This window comes from Sminthopsis crassicaudata, chromosome 3, assembly GCF_048593235.1.
Source record: "Sminthopsis crassicaudata isolate SCR6 chromosome 3, ASM4859323v1, whole genome shotgun sequence".
In the NCBI taxonomy this organism is placed as follows: Eukaryota; Metazoa; Chordata; class Mammalia; order Dasyuromorphia; family Dasyuridae; genus Sminthopsis; species Sminthopsis crassicaudata.
In genome coordinates this window covers 426,908,675-426,928,903 of record NC_133619.1, presented here as the reverse complement: position 1 = coordinate 426,928,903, position 20,229 = coordinate 426,908,675, and the positions used below count along the sequence as shown (strand labels likewise).

General features: G+C 33.7%; 1 protein-coding gene across 1 annotated transcript in view; it reads right to left on the bottom strand.

Annotated features, from left to right (window-relative positions):
• FRZB (frizzled related protein) overlaps positions 1–20,229 on the bottom strand; it is a 51,080-nt gene that overhangs the window by 18,369 nt on the left and 12,482 nt on the right.

Genomic DNA, 20,229 nt, shown 5'->3' with positions numbered 1-20,229 from the left:
CTGATTTAACTCTAAGGTTGGAACAAATAGTGGATGGACAGATATGAGGTTCTTGTAACGTTTGCCAGTACATGTCAACAGTTGTCAGCATGTATAAGTGCTGGGGGGGAAAGTTTTAGCAACAATCATTCCCATTCCCTACAGATGTTTAAAAACAAAACATTCCTAAATTCAACAAATATTTTGTGAATAATGGTTAAAAAAAAAACCTTTCCAAATGCCAAGAAAAAAAAAAAACTTCAATGCTGCAATAAGCCTCAACTTGCTTTATAGACAATGTTTCAAGCATTATTTAATACATTTGAGACTAGGCTATTGTATCTTTTATAGAAGAGCCTCCTTGCCCAGATCTCATAGCTAAGAAGTGGGCAGATGTTCAATTGTTAAAAGTCACAGACATTATTAAAATATAAAACAAAGCACAATCACCCTAGAAAAGGACCCTTGAGAAAGTTCCATTCCAATAAAACTGTGAAGACATGTTTTTCTACTTCAATGCAGAAAAGGGGAAAGGAAGTACAGCAGAGAGAAGGCAGAGAGGAAGGAAGCCAGGGCAGCCAAAAGAAAAGTGTTTTATATTCCTTTGGAGACAAATAAAATGTACAAGTTTTTGTTAAGCAGTAAATATTATTTTTTTCTAACCATCATAAATTCAACTTCTATTCATACATTTGCAAGAAACATGTGAAAACGTGGAAACCCCATGGGGGGATAACACTCTTACTAAAAATTCCAAGTTGTAGAAAGAGGCATCTGTTATTGACAGGCAGCTGCTCCAAATAAAGCAAAAGCAGCTTCCCTGTCTCAACAATATTTGATTATTGCTGATTGATGCTGAGTACAGTCTTCTCAAAAAGGACACTGAATACTGATATCCTCCATATGTTTCAAAAATATATATCTAATTGATTTGTATGGATGAAGGATCTTAAAGACCACAAATAACTGTGTGTAACATCCAAGCTTACTGGATTCTGCAGAAGACACTCCTTCATATCACTCTTTTAATAAGCAAGACTTCTGTATTCCTTTTGGGGGAAAAATTTAAGGTTGTCTTCTACTAAGTATCTTCTTTTATAGATGATTTAGTTTAGCCTAAAGACACTGTAAATTTTAAATGAAAAAAAAGTTGTATTTGTGAATGGAGACAATGCTCCTAAAGAAATGATTTAGGTTTTCTTTGAATTTCAAAACCATCCTCCAGCACTTCTATATGGATATAGACTTGGACTTTTGTGACTATTTAAAAATAATGCATCATTATTTTTAATAATAATTAAAGATAGTATCTTGGGGTTAGCATTTCTTTAAGAATTTGTGAATGTTCTGAGTACAAAAAAAAACCTTGATGAATAAGTATTCTGGCTTTCCTCAAGTAATTTTGACAGTCATGCAAGTAACTTTATAATCTTTATGCTTTTAAAATTATTTATTAAAATTCAGTTCTATTTTATTTTCAATGTCAAATTATTCTCCTCCCCCACTCACTGAGAAAACAAGAGAAACAAAACCCATTACAAATATATAATGTAAAACAAATTTTCTCATTAACCATATCAAAAAAAGAAAAAAAGAGGAAGGAAGAAAGGAAGAGATAGAAAAGAAAAAAAGAAGAGAAGATGCTTCAGTTTGCATTGTTAGTCCTTCACTTCTCTATCAAGATAGATAATACATTATATGATGAGTTCTTTGGAACAAAGATTGATCATTGTGTTGATACTACATCTCTCAATATTAATTATCTTTATAATATTTCTGTTATTATACGAGTTATTCTCCTTATTTAGCTTTTCATGAATTCATAAAAATCTTCTCAAGTTTTTTGAAACCATCTTTTTCATAATTCCTTCACAGTGCAACAGTATTCCATCACATTCATATACCATAATTTGTTTAGCCATTTCCAATTGATGAGCATCCCCTCAGCGTCTGATTCTTTACCACCACAAAAATAACTGGTATAAATACATTTGTATATTTGGATCCTTTTCTTTTTTCTGATCTCTTTGAGGTATAGACTTAACAGCAATATTGCAGGATCAAAGAGTAAGCACAGTTTAATAGTTTTTTGGGAAATAAAATCCAAATTCCTCTCCAGAATAACTGGACTAGTTCACAGCTCCAGTTAAGAGTGAATTGGTATGCCTGTTTTTTCACAATTCCTGTAGCATTTGTTCTTTACCTTTTTTGTCATTTTAGCTAATCTGATAGATGTGAGGTGGTACCTCAGAGTTGTTTGAATTTATTTCTGATAATTTTTTGAGCAGCTAGGTGGTACAATGGAAAGAGTATAGAGCATAAAATCAGGAAGAGATGGGTTTGAACCTAGTCTCAGAAACTTACTAGTGTTGTGATCCTGGGCAAGTCACTATTTGCCTCAGGTTCCTCATCTATAAAATGTTCTGGAGAAGGAAATGGCAAACCACTCAAGAATCTTTGTCAAGAAAATCCCAAATTGGGTTATAGATTTAGGCAAAATTGAAAATATGACTAAACAACAACAGAGAATTTTTACATGGGTATTGATAGCTTGGATTTCTTCCTCTGAAAACTGCCTTTGTTTTCTTTTCTTTGCTTTGCTTTCTTTTTTTTTTAAACCAATTGTGAATTTGGGAATGACTTTTTTTTTAAAATTTGACCTAGTTTCTATATATTCTAGAAATGACTCTGATCAAAGAAATTTGATGCAAAGATTTTTTTCCCACTATTTCTTTTTTCCCCCTAATTTTAGTTACATTTTGGGACAAAAAAAAAACTTCTTAAATCTCTCTCTCTCTCTCTAACACTAACACACACACACACACACACACAGAGAGACACACAAATACACATGAACTTTTCTCCTATTTTTTAACGCTCTACTCATTTGCTTATGATGTAACCCTTTATATTTAAATTACATGCTCATTTGTAGCTTATCTTGGTATGATGTCTTAGCAATTGGTTAATATCTCATTTCTACCAGACAAGTTTCCCCAACAATTTTGTGGAATAATGAGTTCTATTTTCAGGTATCTATGGTTTTATCAAACACTGAATTACTTGATCATTGCCTTTTGAATATTATGTGTCTGATCTGTTGTACTGAGCAATCTTTCTGTGTCTTACCCAGCAAGAAACTGGTTTGATGATTACAACTTTCCAATATAGTTTGAGATTTGGTACCATTAGGAATCTTTTCTTCCCCTTTTTAAAAAAAATTATTTTAATATTCTTGATTTTTTGTTCCTCTAAATGAATTCTATTATTATTTTTCTATTTCTACAAAATAACTTCTTTGGTAGTTTGGTATGGCACTGAATGAATTAATTTTGGTAATAATGCCATTTTCATTATACTGGCTTTGCTAATCCATGGGCATTAATATTTTCTAATCGTTTAGATCTATCTTTAATTGTGTGGAATGTTTTGAAATTGTGTGGAATATTTTGAAATTGTGTTTATATAGTTCCTGTGTATGTTGACAAATAGAACTTCTCTTTCTATCGCTACCTGCTGAATTCTGCTGATAATGCTGATGATTTGTGATTTATATAGATTGATTTATGATGATTTATATATATGGGCTTATTTTTATTTTGCAGTTTTGCTCAAGTTGTTAAATGTTTTAATAAGTTTTTTAGTTAACCCTCTAGGGTTTATTAGTACACCATCAAACCATTTTCAAAAAGTGTGTTTTAATTCCACTTTGCCTTTGCTTATTTTTCAAATTTCTTTTTGCCTTTTTTGCTATAGCTAGCATTTCTAGTATAATATTGAATAGCAATGGAGATGGTAGACATCCTTGTTTTACTCTTGATCTTTTTGGAAAAGCTTCTAGCTTATTTCCATCATGGATAAAGATTGCTTTTGGTTTTAGATAAGATACTACTTTTTTATTTTAAGAAAAGTTTCATTTATTTCTATGTCTTTTACTACTAATTTTTTTAGCATTAATGGGTAGTGAATTTGTCAAAAGCCTTTTCTATATCTATTGAAATAATCACGTGAATTTTTTCTGTTTTTGTTATTAATATGGTTAATTATGCTTATAATTTTCCTAATATTTAACCAATCTTACTTCCCTGATATAAATCCAGCCTTAGTCATAGTGTTTGATCTTTGTGATATATTGCTGTAGATTCCTTACTATGCTTTATTTTAAATTTTTACATCAATATTCATCAGGGAATTTAGTCTGTAGTTTTCTTTTTCTGTTTCATCTGTGGCTTAGATATCAAGACAAATTTGTGTCACAAAAGGAATTTGATAGGATCCCTCCTTCACTTATTTTTTTCCAAATAGTTTATATAGTATTGAAATTTTTATTTAAATGATTGCTAGAATTAGCTTAAATTTATCTGATCCTGAGGTTTGTTTTGTTTTTTTTTTTTTTGCTTTAAGAATTTGTTTATTGCTTGTTTAATTTCTTTTCTAAAATGGGATTATTTAAGTGTTCTTTTTCATCTTCTATTAATTTGGGCAATTTATGTTTTTACATTTTGATTTTCTAGTTTATAAGCATAGGTAGATGAAATAAAACTTAATTATTGTTTTTATTTCTTATTTAGTGGTGAATTCAGCTTTTTTCATTTTTTAAACACAAGTAATTTGTTTTTTTCTCTTTCTTAGTCAAATTAGCTAATAATGCTTTTTTTCTTATTTTCAATCTTGTTAATCTCCTTTGATTATTTCTAGATTTTTATTTGTGGGTTTAATTGTGGAGGGTTGGTTAATTTATTGGTTTTCTGGGGATTTTTAGTTGCAGACTCAATTTGTTGAACATGCAAGTAACTTGCATAGGAGAGGTTAAACAATATGTAGATACAGCAACATTTTCCAGATGAAACTTTCTTTTTTTCTTTTTAGGAAATGACAGGGTAAAAACATTTATACTACAGAGAAATAATATTGCAATATTTCTACACATTTTTTCCAATTATTTACATTCATAAGAAGCAACATAAAGGAGGAGCAACCTTACAATCAGGATGACCTAAATTCAAATTCTTACCTCTGATATGTACTAGCTTTGGGACCAAAGGAAAGTCACTACCTTTCTCTTTAAGCTATTTACCTGATTAGAATGGAGTTATAAGGCAGTTGTAAATCACATAAAATTCTTGTGAAGATCCCACAACTGTCGAGACAAAAACTCAGGAGGAAAATTTGCAAGTCATAAAATACTCTTATAATCTTTCTTTTTATTGTAGTTTTAAACTGTCCTAACAAGAGAATTTTATCTATACTACTCTCGGCTTTTTCATATAAAGGATTATTATTATAATTTTATTCCAGTAAGGATTATCATTTATAGATCTCTTTAAAGTTTCAAAATGCATAAATATTTTCTTATTTGAGCCTCACAACAACCTGATGGGGTAAATTCTATTATTATCTTCATTTTTTGAATTACAAAACTAAGGCAATGAAGATTAAATATTTTGCTCAAATTACACAGATTTGCACAGATTACAAAATCTCAAAATTCAGAGGAATTTTGTATGCCATCTACTGCACCTGTAGCTGAATAAGCATATCATAAACATAGTGAATAAATGGTTATCCAACTTTTGCTTGAAATCCCTAGTGAGGAGAAACCTACTATTTCCCAGGGCAATACATTCTATTTTTTGATAAACAATTGTTAGAAAATATTTTCTTACATTGGGCAAACATCTACTTTCTTTGTAGCTTCCAACACTTCTCCTAGTTTAAGCCTGGTTTACAATGGTATTTCAAACATTGAAGACAGCTATCATTTATCCTAGATCTCCTCTTTTCTAGATTACTATCTTGCAGTATCTTCAGCCAAACATTATATTAAATAATTTAAAACCCTTTACTATCTTTATGAAAATGTGGCATCCAACTGAACACAGACTATGATCTAAGCAGGGCACAAGAGAGTGAAACTCAGATCTCTACCTTTCTGTACTCCATTCCAGTCTTTCTGGCTGCTGCATAACTTGCAGTATATTAAAACCCCAGATCTTTTCAGATGAACTGGTAAACAGCCAGGCCAAACCCATCTTTTACTTGTAAAATTTCGTGTTTATTTATTTTTAACTCCATTAAATCCCATCTCTTTAAATCTGGTCCTGTATTCTAATCTATTGAACTCTTTTTGGAACTTGACTCAATTAAACTACATGCTGTCTATCCCAGCATTGTAGCATTTGTAAATTTGATAAGTATGTCTTTACCCAAGTCATTGATAAAAATGTTAAACATCATGATGACCAGAACATTTAACTTTCCACAAAAGTCTTTTGAGTTTGCCCAATCTTTCTTTAGACTATTTAAGGTCCCTAAACTTTTCCCAAATCATGTACAGATAAAAGTGGGGAAAGTCACATATATGCTAACTAAAATTGTAGAATCTTAGGGAGTTCAAAAGCTAGTTAGACCAACCTGCACCTAACCAGGAATTCTCTTGGCCCTATCCCTGACAAATGCTTTAAAAAAAATCTGAGTTTGAACATCTCCAGTATGTGGAAGGCCACTACCTCTTAAACCAGCTATGGTAAAAATGATATACTAATTCTCTTCACCTCACCCACCCCCATAGAGATTAGGTACTTTTTTTTTTTTTTTTTTTTTTTCAATATCAAGATAATCCTCAAAACTTGTTTGGCTCAAGGAAGTAGGGGCTGAGAAGTGATAAGATCACTTCCTCATCCCTTGAGTACAAAGTAGTCATGAGAAGTTAGAGGGGCTCTCAAATGCTTGGCTGGTACATGGAGCCAAGCATTTGGCTTTCATTTAGCTAAATCAGTTCAAAGAATTCTTCTTGTCTATCCTTGTTGAATATCCTTCTGCTAATTAAATCTCTTTTGGTTAACTGTTGAATGATCTACAAGTATCTCCTTTTATTCCAGTTTCTAGCCTGAATCACCATGGGACTGCTCTGAGTCAAGCCCAGCCCAGAAGGGGACCCCATTCTACTTTGGAGCAGTTAGGAACTTGTTAGGAAACTTCTCCTTATGTTGTGCTGAAATCCATCTTCTACAAATTTCTTGCATTGTTCCTAGTCCTGTCCTCTGGAGCAGAGAACATTAAGTTTGATCTCTTTTCTAAATAGTAATTTCTAAAATCTTGAAATAGTTATTACTTCTTAGTCTTCTTTTCTTCCATCCGCATTTGTTTCAACTAATGCCAAGAAAACATGATCACCAACCCCGCCTTGCCATTTTGTTCATCATAACTGATTTTTCTTCAGTTTATCAATATTCTTCTGAAAGATTTTGCATAGTACTGAACACAATACTACAGATGGGGGAAGAGATCAGTGGGACTGGGACTCTACTCCCTCATCCTGAATGCTAAGTAAGAAAACAGATTCTTTCATTGTCATACCATTCTCTTGACTCAAACTGAATCTGCAAGACACTGAAATTCCCACCTTATTTATACAAAACTATTGTCTAGTAATATTTTTAATATATATTTGTGCAATTGATTTTTTGAACCCTATTAAATTTCTTCTAGTTTGTCAGAATCTTTTTGGATGCCAACTGTTGTTGAGCATCCTCTATCACCTCAGTTTTTGGGTCATTTGCCAGTTTGACAATCATGGCATCTTCACCTTTATCCATATCATTGTTGACTTTTAAATGTCCATTACCTCAATTCCCCCTTAATTATCCTTTCCTTAGGTCTGAAAAGGCTCTTTCCACAACTCTATGGCTTATTAGCCTGAGCAATTCTGCCTTTTGAAGCTAGAGCTTCTCCTATTTTAATGTGTATCAAATTCTTAAATGTAATAGGTTTATGTTTAACAAAATAAATAAAAATTCAATATAATATAATGTTAATTTCCTATTTCTATTTGAGTTTGATACCACTGTTTTACAGTATTCTGTGGGTGATTTGAAATAAATAACAGTTTTGACATGTTCTTTTTGTGACAGCAATGGTTATGTGTGCACGGACCTTTACTGATATTAAGCAGTGTCAGAATATTATACTTTGGCTAGATGAAACTGGATTGAGCTAAATTCCCACCTTTAATTAGTTTTCTTCCATTTGAATTCTGGATTTCTAGTCATACATGTTTCTTTTGTTGGTTTTTAATTCTGGGGTCTTAAAGAATAGATTCTACTCAAAGGAATGTGCAAAAGTTGTAGCTCTGCATTGTTCAAAGGGCATACTTCATTATTGGGCTATTGTAATGGCCTGCTATTGGTATGAGCAAGTCAAGCATTTTAAGGATCATTCAAGTCTACAATGACATAGGAAAATGCAGTTGAAAATAAAAAAAACAAGATGCCAAGAACTGGCAAACAACTGCTGAAAAACTGCCTAATTAGTCTCTAGAAAACAAGCAAGACCTTCAAAGGATCTTGGCAGCTTAGAGGACTTGTTATTTTTTGCTTTGCATGTGGCATAGACTTCTTAAATTTGGAAGAACAGAAAAAAGACTAGTTTAATAAAAAAATTTGTTAACTATTGCAATAAAGAAGCAAAGTTTTTCATATGCAAGATAGACCAAAGGCTAGAATACTATGGACTGGGGAAAAGTAATCTTTACTGATGAAAAAGCTAGAAATATTCAATTAGAGTTTATTAAGTAGATTTTTTAAAAATAAAAGATATACTTAATATCTATCATGATAAAAAGTTGTCTCATGCTAAAAAAATATTAGGAAAATCTTGTGAATTCAATGTCAACTTGTGAAACAAAAGTATTTTGAAGTATTCAAAATTAGTGAGGGAAACATTCCTGAGCTCCACAAACTCAAAATCTATTTTTCTTTTCTTTACATTTCAAAGACAGAAAAATCTCCTGCATCCTCAGTCAAAGATTTAGGCTTAGGTTCTCCAAGGTAAGAGTTGTGGCCTGACCCCATGCTATATGCAATCAGCCATTCAGAGGATAGGAAGGTCAGTTGCAAACTATGTCCCCATGATAACCAATTATGGGACTTGTCTCTCACACAATAACACAATCCCTATTATTCCCCTCCAACCTCTTGATTGTGAAAGTTCTCAATATCTCTGTTATTCAAGCAGGGACTGACCTAACACAGTAGTTATGGGCTAATTATTAATGAGGGGTCATAGTAGCACCACCTACCATTACCTTGTGATTTCCGTTGTCGCTCTGCGCTCAATGAGTAAGATTCCTGTACTTTTCCTTTTGTTTTGGGTAGAACAGGGTGAGATGCCCATGATAAGTCATTATGATAAGATTGCAAATTTGCATCTTATTACATTATTTCTCTTTCCCTTCTTCTGAGTCTCCTTATCACTATTGAGAAGACTACCCTCTTTATAGTCATCCAGATTTACAACTTCAGTGTCATCTTTGATTCCTCAATTTAATAAACTGACAAATCTTGTCATTTCTACTGCATAATCTCTCTCAAATTCATTTTCTTTCTATTCATACAACAATGACCCTAGTTCAGAGCCTCATCAATACTTGCTCAGACTATTGTAAGGACTTGCTAATTAGTCTCCTTGCTTCATGTCTCCCCTCTCCAAACCAATCACCACAGAACTAATTTCTTAAAGCAAGATCTTGATACCATCCTATTCAATAAACTTCATCAACTCTCTGAGACAAAAATTATTTCATTTCATTTTCAAAATTTATTTTTATTTCTAATTTTTGTATATTTAATAGTATACATAATTAGTGCAGTAGTACATTTTATAATTTTTAAGTAAGTAAATCTTTACATATTGAAGGGGATGTACAAAAGTATTTTTCTGATAGGAGTATACAACCAAAAAAGATTAAAGGTCACTGGTTTAGGGAATCAGCATTATATAGTACATTTAGAGGATGCAAGTTAAAATCTTGGCTCTGCTGTTGAATAAAACTAATATTGTACTATATTAATTACCTGTTTTTGACAGACTCCCATTTCTGAAGGGCAGTCAGTTTCTAATCAAGTAAGGTAAGCATTCCCAGCCCCCAAGACATCTTCTCCTTAACTAACTTGGACTAGAACTTGAACTAAATGAGACCCTAGTTCCTGTTTAGATGGGAAGCATAGGATCCAGCTTGAGCTAGGCTGTTGCAAGGGATGGGTCTTGTGTCTCTGCTTTTCCTAATCAAAGTGACATAGCCTACATGGGGAAAACTAAATCAGAGAGGACCTGATTGAAATTACTTGTTTCTCTAGCCAAGATTGCTAGAAACAGCTGAATCTCATAAAGCAAGAAGCATCCCTTAAGTATCAGAGAGGGGAGTAATCAGCCACATATGAAGATCATCCTATTTCCCTAGCTTCAGATTAATCGATTCACCTAAGTATTAGTTCTGGGTCTGTGGGGAGAACTAGCATTTCTGATGTGAAGGTTTACCAATGAGCGCTTTTCAGGGCTGCTTATTCACCTTTCCTGTTCACATGGTTCACCTAACTTTATCACCTGTGGCTCTAAGAAGCTCTAACATGCAGCAAGTCTTAGGCAGGTAACCATCTTGGCAGATGACTAAACCAGGTTGAGGGTAAACAACAAACCCATTGGGGAATTAGAGGGATGTCTACTCCCAGGATGTGAAGACTTCCCCTGACAGAATGGACAGATGAGAACAATTTGTTCCCATGGCCTTGAAGGCAGCTGAAGCTAGGAACTTTGATGACTCAGGAAGGGAGTCAGGCTGGTAACTTTAGACAACTCTGCCTCACTTAAATCCAATTCACGTGCAAATGAAGACATCATCCATGATGTCATTGGTCCTTTTGGAAACTGAAGGACAAAAATGTTCTGCACCCTGTTCAAGGATGAATAGGGAGGAGCTGAGAAATCTCCACCGGCCCTCTCACTAAAATGTCTGCCAATTTGGATTTGCCTTTGCCAGAGGTCCAAGTGATGAAAATTATTCCTGAATAAGTCATCAATGACCAATTAGCCAATCAGAAGAAGATATATCTATTTTGCTTAAGATTTTGCTTTATCACTAGGCTAAGCCTCCTTATCAGTAAAAAGTGGGAGTCAGACAACATGCTATCTAAAGTATCTTTCTATTCTAAATTTTATGAATCTATGATTCTATTGTCATTGGTATTCTGAGAAAGAACAAAGCCAGTTTGGTTGACTTACTAGTTGGAAGAAATGAAACATTGCATTTCCTTAATTGTGAGTCAAGAATATAGAAAAGCTTGCTAAGGTTAAGGTTAAGATACTAGGTGGAAATAAGTAGGTATAGATCTAAAGGATTCAGTGGAGCTTGATCTAGTGTGACTTCTTATAACAACTTTCTAAGTATCAAATCTTAATACTTCCAAGGTTCCTTATGAGAAGCAGAGCTGCATTGACAAGACAATTATACCAATCAATTTTTGTTTCAGATTTCAAATCTGTTTCTGCTAGACTCATTTAAATTTAGCCATAGTCCAGTTCAACAGTGGAGCCAGAAGGCCTAATACATATTCATCTAGATTTTAATATAGCAAGATTTAAAAAGGTCCAATAACCACAGCAATAGCTATCCAAACCAGAATTCCCCTCCTGCATAAAACTTTTTTTTAGTCAAGAAATCTCAATAAAAACTTATGAAAATTAAGATAATTACTTTTCCAACAAAGGTGAGTCACTGTGACTCAATTAAACTTCAATTTATCAGGTATCTACCATGAATTTATCATATATTGTCATATATCATATATATAAATATCATATGTTAAAGAATTTATCAGGTATCTACTGTGTAGATACTATTCTGGATTCTAGGGCTATAAAAAGAAAAGAGGGAAAAATCAGTTCATGCTTTCATGGAGCTTTCATTTTACTGAAAGTATATAATAATGTAAAGATGATAATTAGAGAAAGAAGACAAGCATAGCAGCTATTAAAATCTACACAAAAGCTTGAAGATAAATCTTTCACCCAATTTTTTTCTTCCCCAAGGAAGTTTTGTTTATTCAAGATAGAGAGTAAAGGGACATAATTTAAAAGTACGATAAGCTACATTATTTATTTTCTCAGAATTTAATTCAAGGGTTAATTAAATAAGTTTTTTTTAAGTTTCCCAAAAATTATAAACTAAGTTTAAAACTAATATTTGTTTCATGTTCAGCAACATATGGAAAAAAGCAACAAATCTGACAGGAAAGTCTAAAGTATTATATTAAGATCTAAAAATGCAAGAATAATATTTGCTCAATTTAGTTATAAAAGCAAACCTCAAATGATTTGATTCATAGCAATTTGTAACTTTCAACAAGGAATTCTCAGATTGGGAAGACTAATACTATGTTAATAAGAAGAGGAAATTCTGTATATTTCCTTGGGATTTATGTCTTTGGCAAACTAACAGGATGCCTTTCAAAAGTATTCTGAACGTACAAAACCCTAAGACAGGTTGTGTAAGTTTGAACACTTTCTTTCATTATTAAATGCTTCTTTAACAAAAAGATAGAGCAAATTCCAGAAAGTCAGGATGTCTTTAATCCAATGCCAAATATCTAAATGAAAACTGAAAAAGATTCAATCCAACATCTGGAAATTTTGTTTACATTATACCACACAAAATACTAATTAATGTATCTGTCTCTGTTTCATTTTTTCATCTCAATGTTTTTGACATGATAGAGTTCCAGCTATATCTTGCATTCAAGTTTTTAGAACTATATCATATGTGTGTTTAGTTTTTAAAAATTTTAATGCAGACATAATTTTTGTCTAAAGTGGTAAAATATCTATGTTATTTCAACCTACTCTGAATAGATTTATTATTGAGGACTCCTTTATCCTTCTAGTCACCCAAGTTCATGATCTCTATGTCATCTTTGACTCATTCTCTATCACTCTACAATCCAATCAGTTGTCAAATATTGTTAGGTCTACCTTCATGATCACTTTCAAATTCATGTCTCTATTTACACAACCACCTCTCTAATTCAAGATCTCACCTATCAAACAGAACTTGGCCAGGGTATACTTTATTTTTCCATTCTCCAGACAAAGAAACAAAGATAAAGCATAGTTGGCATGTCCAAAATTACATGACAGATTAATACGCTCCCAAGATGCATTCTTAGATGAATTTATTATTAATTTATTCAAACATTTATCATACTACTATATACCAAAAACTGTACTTGATAGCTTGGAGAAAAGACACAGGTATAAATAATGTAGTCCGTGCCCACAATGGCATGTGTGTCAAAAGGTAAAATAAAAGATATTTTAAAGACTATATATGTGATATAAATATATGTGTGACGTAAGTAAATAAATGTGATCGGAAATAAACATTTATTGCTCAAGATGAGGAAAATCAGTGAAACAGTCATGGAAGGAGAAGGGAAAGAAATAAATATTTATTAAGCACCTACTACATAAATTCTTTACAAATATTTTAATCTCACAACAATCCTGGAAGGTTGGTACTGCTATTTTTCCCATTTTACATTTGAGGAAACTGAGGCATGCAGAGAATAAATGACTTGCCCAGGATCACAAAGCAAGCAAGTTTTCAAGATTGAATTTCAACTTGGGTCTAGAATAAATGACATTTGAGCTCAACATTGAAGTTTAATGTGGATACATAAAGAATGGGAAGATTCCATGGGCAAAAATATAGAAATAAAAAGGCACATCACAAATAACATTCATAAAGTAGCATGTGCATAATTTTGGTTGAAATATAGAATTTATGGAAGGGACTAGATTGCATCTAGTTACATCTAGATCATAGAAGAATGAATGATAGGTAAAGAAGTTGTCTTTTAAAGGAAAGAGGAAATGACTAAAGATTTCTGAGCAGGATAGTGATAAGATCACAATGTTTCTTTAGGAATATTAACTTGGCAATTAATATTAAGAGACTATTCAATATAATAGCATCACAGGGAGAGATTAGAAAATATAAAACCAGTTCAGAAGTTACCACAATAAAATATGTATAGTAGAATTACACATGTTTAACATATATGGTATTACTTTCCATCTCGGGGAGGGGTTAGGGGCAAAGAGAGAGAGAAAAAAATTTGGAGCACAAGATTTTGCAACAGTGAATGTTGAAAACTATGTGTATGTTTTGAAAATAAAAGGCTTTACTTAAAAAGAGAAAACAAACAAACAAAAAATGATTACACATTTCAGAGTAGTCACTGATCTAAACTGGGATTGGTTTTTCCTAATTTAGAGTTCATTAATGAAATCACAGGTCAAAAAACAAATGAACAAACAAAAAACTTCTACTTGATTAGATGGGGGTAAGGGACTAATATACTGAAATAATGCTGCATTAATTTTAGCATCACAGTTTTAATGACAGAGTTTTCTGCTTTAACTAATAAATTAGAAAACAATTTAAAAAAAAAAAAAGAAGTTACCACAAAAATCCAGGCAGTAGGTGATTAGAGAAGAATGAAAGAATAGAAGTTAAGCAATGCTCACATTGAGTAAAAGAAATTCACTAATTCAGCTAAGAAAACAGGATTATTGGTTGGAGAAGTAAGAGGAGATCCGGAATAGTACAATATCACAAAGCCAAAGGACAAGTGTCCAAGAGTGACAGGGTAGAGGACAAATGCAGTGTGTCATTTGCTGCAGAGGTTAGAAGGAAGATGAGGACTGAGAAAATATTTGACTTCTTGAATCACAACTATATTGGTGTGGTTTAGTCTATTAGTTGTGCCTTTGTCTTTTGTGACCCTATTTAGGGTTTACATGGCAGAGATACGGAAGAGTTTGCCATTTCCTTCTCTACCTCATTTTACAGATGAGGAAATTGAGGAAAACATGGTTAAATGGTTTACCCAGAGTCACAGAGCTATTAAGTGTCTAAAACCAAATTTGAATTCACATTCTCCTGGCTCCAAAGTGGGCACTCTATCCACTGTGCCTCTCGCTGCTCATTCACAACCATAATCTTGATGTTAATTCTGCTTATTTAGTATGAAATTTACTGTGAAATTATTTTTTCAAAGGAGGATGAGTTTACTGAAGTAACTCTGGAGGAGATGGTCACAAAGTACTAGTACATAAGAGGAAGAGAATAAATGCCTTCTCTGTAGAGGAATAATCTCCTCAGTCAGTCAGCTGACATTTATTAAGCACCTATTAGGAATCAAGCACTGTGCTAATTGATGAGAATGTTAGAAAAAGAAAATAAAAAGAGGCAAAAGATAATCTTTCCTCTCAAGGAACTCATAATTTGAGAGGCTATGAAGGGCTACTATGCCTACTAAAATCACAGCATATATTACAAAAGAGGGTATGACTGGGTAGAGCTAGCAACAAGATCTTAACTAGAAATAACTAGATCTGGAGCTAATTCAGTTGATTTCAGAGGTCATGGAAGGAGTATATAGGGAAATCCTATAATAATAGCACAACTGTTCTAGAAGAATGAGTCACTTGTGCCACTATAGGAGTGAGCAGGGAGGTGGGAGAAAGAGAGATGGGTCTTAGAAGGAGTTGTATGATCAGACTACATGGTGAGGCAAAGAAGGGATTACCATGGGTGGAAGATTCCATCTTCCTCCAGCCCTGGAACAAAATCCTTTTTACCTATCTCCATGCTTCCTCATAGGTTATCCTACATTCACCTTCTGGTGCTTGGCCCAGAAAAATGTAAACTTTGATCCCTAAAACGTCCCAAGATATCTTGGGATTTATTTGCTAGATTCTTTCTTAAGGACCATACCTTAAAACCAAATCACCCTGACTCTCATAGACTGAACAACAGTAGATTCCAGGCTAAGCCCCACTTAGTTGTTGTTTGGGCCTAGATTTGCTCAGAGTGAATGGAAATAGAAATCATTTCTGTTTTGGCAAGAAACCCTGAGGCTCTTTCCCTCCAAGATAGATTTTTTTTTAAGATATAAGATTTCTTATCTAGCCTTAATCACTGATTGGGCAGTTGTCTCAGTCAAACCGAGTCCTAGTAAAGCCCTAGTTAAAAAGGCCTCCCTCTCCCACTGCACCTAGGGTCATCTCCAGTTGTACTGTTCTATGCACTGGACCTAAATGGCTCCTGAGAAGAAAGATAGGCGGGTGACTTTTGTACAGCCCTTTCACTTAAATCCAATCCACTGAGATGTCATGGTATCACCTCTCTAATGTCATGGTTCTCTTCAAGAAGCAAGGACAAATAACAAAAACTCTTGCTTTCCAGAGAACTTCCCTTAATACCTTTTTAACTGAACTAAGCAATAATCTACTAAACAGAAAATCAGAAAGAGGGCAACTTTCTGAACCCAAAGCTAAATGTGCTAATGATTTCCTTAATGAAAAAAAGGATCATTTAGTTATAAAATCAGAAATTGAGCTGAAAATGAACATCAGTCCCAGTCACTTCATTTTATAAGGTGAAACTGAGGTCCTAAGAAGTTTGTTCTTGATCTAATATCACATAGCTTGGTAAGAGCTCATGAATTTTTGATTACACCTCTTTAAATATTTCCTTCCTTAGAATATTTTACCTATTGGGGTTAAGGTGAATATAGCTATCAATTTTCAAACATAAGAGTTCACAAATTGGCCTCAACAACTAAATTAAAAATTAGAAACATTTTCCTGATAATTCAGGTAAAAATGGAATTCTCTGCTTGGTCTATTGTTATTATTTGTCCTTCATTTTCAAAATGTATCATGACTTCAGGGAAGTGATTCCATGACATGCAAGTGAATTGGATTTAAGAGGAATAAGGTCACCTGCCTTGCTTTTTGCTCCAGTCATATGGGTCCAGTGGCCAGATAGAGATCAAGAAAACTGGAGATGGCCTTGGATAATTAGTATAGTATAATGAAAAGAGCAGTAGACTTGAAGTCACAGTTGCTGGGTTCAAATCGCCTCTAATACTTACTAGCTATATGGCCTTAAGTTATTTCAGCTATATAAGCCTCAGTTTACTCATCTATAAAAATGAAGCAGTTCACTTAGTTCAGAGGCTCTCAACTATGTTATGTGATGGACCCCTTTGGCATCTAGGTGGTACACAGTGGATAGAGTGCTGGGCCTGGAATTAGGAAGCCCTGAGTTCAAATCTCATGAAAACAATTGGACAGACTTTGAATGAGGAGGATGGAAGGGTCTGGTGTGCTATGGTCCATAAAGTCACAGAGTCAAACACAACCAAATGCCTGAATAATGAGTTCAAATCTTGATTCAGACACTGGCCAAGAGACCTTGGGCAAATAATTTAGCCTTTTTTAGTCTCACTTTAGTGGGGATAAAGAAAAGCGATTTGTCTCCTGGGACAGTTGTGAAGATCCTATGAGTTAATATTTATAAAGTACTTCCTGGCACATAATAGGCATTAACTCAATGTTTATTCCTTTCCCCTTCTCAGAATATAGTTGATGGCCTATTCATAACTGAAGGAAGTGTCAACTTTCGGCCAACAAGTTAGTAGAAATAAAGATGATTTTTTTTTTCCCATTTAAGTTCACAGACTCCTTGAAATCAACCCAAGAAGGGTTTCAGATTAAAAACCTTTGAATGAGTTGATTTCTAAGGTCCTTCTATCTCTAAATCCAATGTACATTGGATCCATGACATAAAACCAAGATACATTGCTTTGTCACCTAGAAAGTAGGTATTCTTAAATGTGATGGTGATAGAAAACACCTCTTAAATTTTGTTTTAAATCACAAATAGAAAATGGTACAAGGTCATTACCCAGATAATTACACAGGTGTTAACTGAAAAAGAAGCTCTCTTTTCTACTTTAATTCTCCCAAAAGACACAGTTGAATTTTTGTTGGCCATCTGAGTGCAGATGAAGTATAACTTAATCAAAAATAGAAAGGAAGGAAGGAAAGTCTAACTCTATAACTCTATATTAAGGCAAATTAATTCTTTAGAACTTTAAAAAAAAAAAAAAAAAGATAGAGTCCTGTATGGATTGCAAGCTTCAATACTTTCTGTTTCATCACAATCACCTTGGACTGTTTCCTTACTCCCCAGAGTTTAGTTTGAATGAAGTAAGTTTTCTTATTGAGAATATGTGAAAGTGTCCCCTGAAATTTCACAACCAAGATAGAGAGGATTTGTCTGTCTTTAATCACTTGCATTTCATCAGGGAACAAGAATAATTTTATAAACCCAGAACAGTAAACATAGAGAGAGACCCAGTCTGCATTTGGGGTTGTTTCACTCACTAATTGCCATGTAAAGAAAAAGGAAAAGGAAATGGTGCCAGTGATTCAGATCCTTTAAAAAAAATGTTGAAATATTACAGGGGCTTTGTATATTGGACTGCTGTGTTGTCACCATGGTTATGCTCTGAGACCCATTCCAACCATAACTTCTGGTCAAACAGATCGGTACAGTCCATCTAAGAGGCATGGAGCAGTGCACTTGGAGTCAGAAGGACTGGCTTTGAATCCTGGCTTTGCTGTGTATTAACACTATTAAAATAACAACCAGTCCCTTCACTTTTATGAGCCTCTTTTCTTAATTGAATTCAATTCAAGGGACATTTGTTAAGTATCATATTAGCTCCACTTCCCCCTCATCTCTTGGATAGAACAGGCTAATTGGGTTCCCTTCATACTTGCTTTCCTTTCACCCACCCCTTCCCTGACTCTTGAGTTGTTCAGACTCCATAGGTGACTCAGAAGGCAAGGGCTGACCCTAATCATCTGAAGGAAGCAAGAGGAATGACAGCTGCTCACACATCTTTATATCTTTTGTCTAATCAGAGTTATCAGCTAAAACTTTCACGAAATGGAGGACCACTGGCCCTACCATGTATTTACCAGTTCATCCTAAGGTCCACCAGCCCTTCCCATCTACCCAGAACCTTTCCCTTCATTGCCTCTCATCTGCTGATGCACCCTGAGCACTCCTAAATCTTGCTATAAGCAACATCACTGAAAGCCTTTCTGACCACTCTCTAGCTGAATTTTCATAAACACTGTCCCAATAAGAGTGTGAACTCCTTGACAATAGGGATTGTTTCCTTTTTCTTTTTGTAACTCCAGAATATAACCTGGTACTTAACAAGGCCTTAATAAGTCTCTTTTTATTCATTCGTTTATTCACATACTAGGTGGTAGGTATACAAATAATAATAATAATAATAATAATAATAATAATAATAATAAAAACCAGTTCTTACCTTCCAAGATAATAAATTTTACTGGAGGAAAACAACATAAATGCAGATAAGCAAATACAAAGTAATTTTTTAGAGGTTGAGGGTAGCCCTTTATGTTAACATATAAAGAGATTTCTTATCTGTTATGAGACCTTTCTGCTAAATCCTTTGTGGTTTTTTTCCCCCAGATTTCTATTCTTCCCTAATGCTATCCACATCTGCTCCATGTCCACCCTAGATGAAAGGTATAAAGGAAAAAACATAAGTTTTTTTAAAAAGGCTGAGAATACTCTGTTGCTCTTTTACATGCCAAAACTAACCATTAGCTTTTCTAGTAAGAATTTGTCCTCAATAGATTCCAAGACCATGTCGGAGGCAGTTCTAATGATAGGAGACCAAAGAGTTTTGCCACTTCTTAACATTGTGAATGCACATGTCCTTACCCATTAGGGAGAAAAAAGTCATACTAATTACATTGGTGGCAGAAAATTCCCCTGAAATAACTCCTGTCTCTCAAGGTCATTTTGAACAAAGTGCTTTGTAAATCATCATTACTATAGCTTATATTGTCAAATATTTTACAAAATGCTTTTACATATATAATCCTCACAATGACCACATAACAGAGAGTAGTGCAAGTGTTATTGCACCTATTTTTTTTTTTTTGCAGATGACTAAACTGAGGCTAAGAGAGGTTGCAGACTGTGGTGGCAAAGCCAAGAATCAACTTCAGGCCTTTTAACTCTATTTCTTCCATTTATCCCGTTATACGATACTATATCTTTTTTTCTCTTTTTTAGAACTATTAAATTGAGGCTAAAATTTCAATAGACGAGATAGAAAGTGTCATCTATACCTAGAAAGAGAATTATAGAGACTCAATATGGATCAGAGCATAGTATTTTCATCTTTTTTATTGTTTGTTTGAAGATTTTTTTCCTTTCTCATGGTTTTTCCCCTTTTGATCTGATTTTTCTTGGGCAGCATTACAAATATGAAAATATGTTTAGAAGAAGTGCATATGTTTAACCTACATTGGATTGCTTGCTATCTTGGGAAGTTGGAAGGGAGAAGGGTAGGAGAAAATTTTGGAACACAAAGTTTTACAAAGGTGAATGTTGAAAACTATCTTTGCATGTATTTGGAAAAATAAAATACTATTTTTTTTAATCTGGGCTAGGCATACAAGAAAGTGGAAAGACTGCCAGTATTGGAATCTAGAAAATCTGGGTTCTGC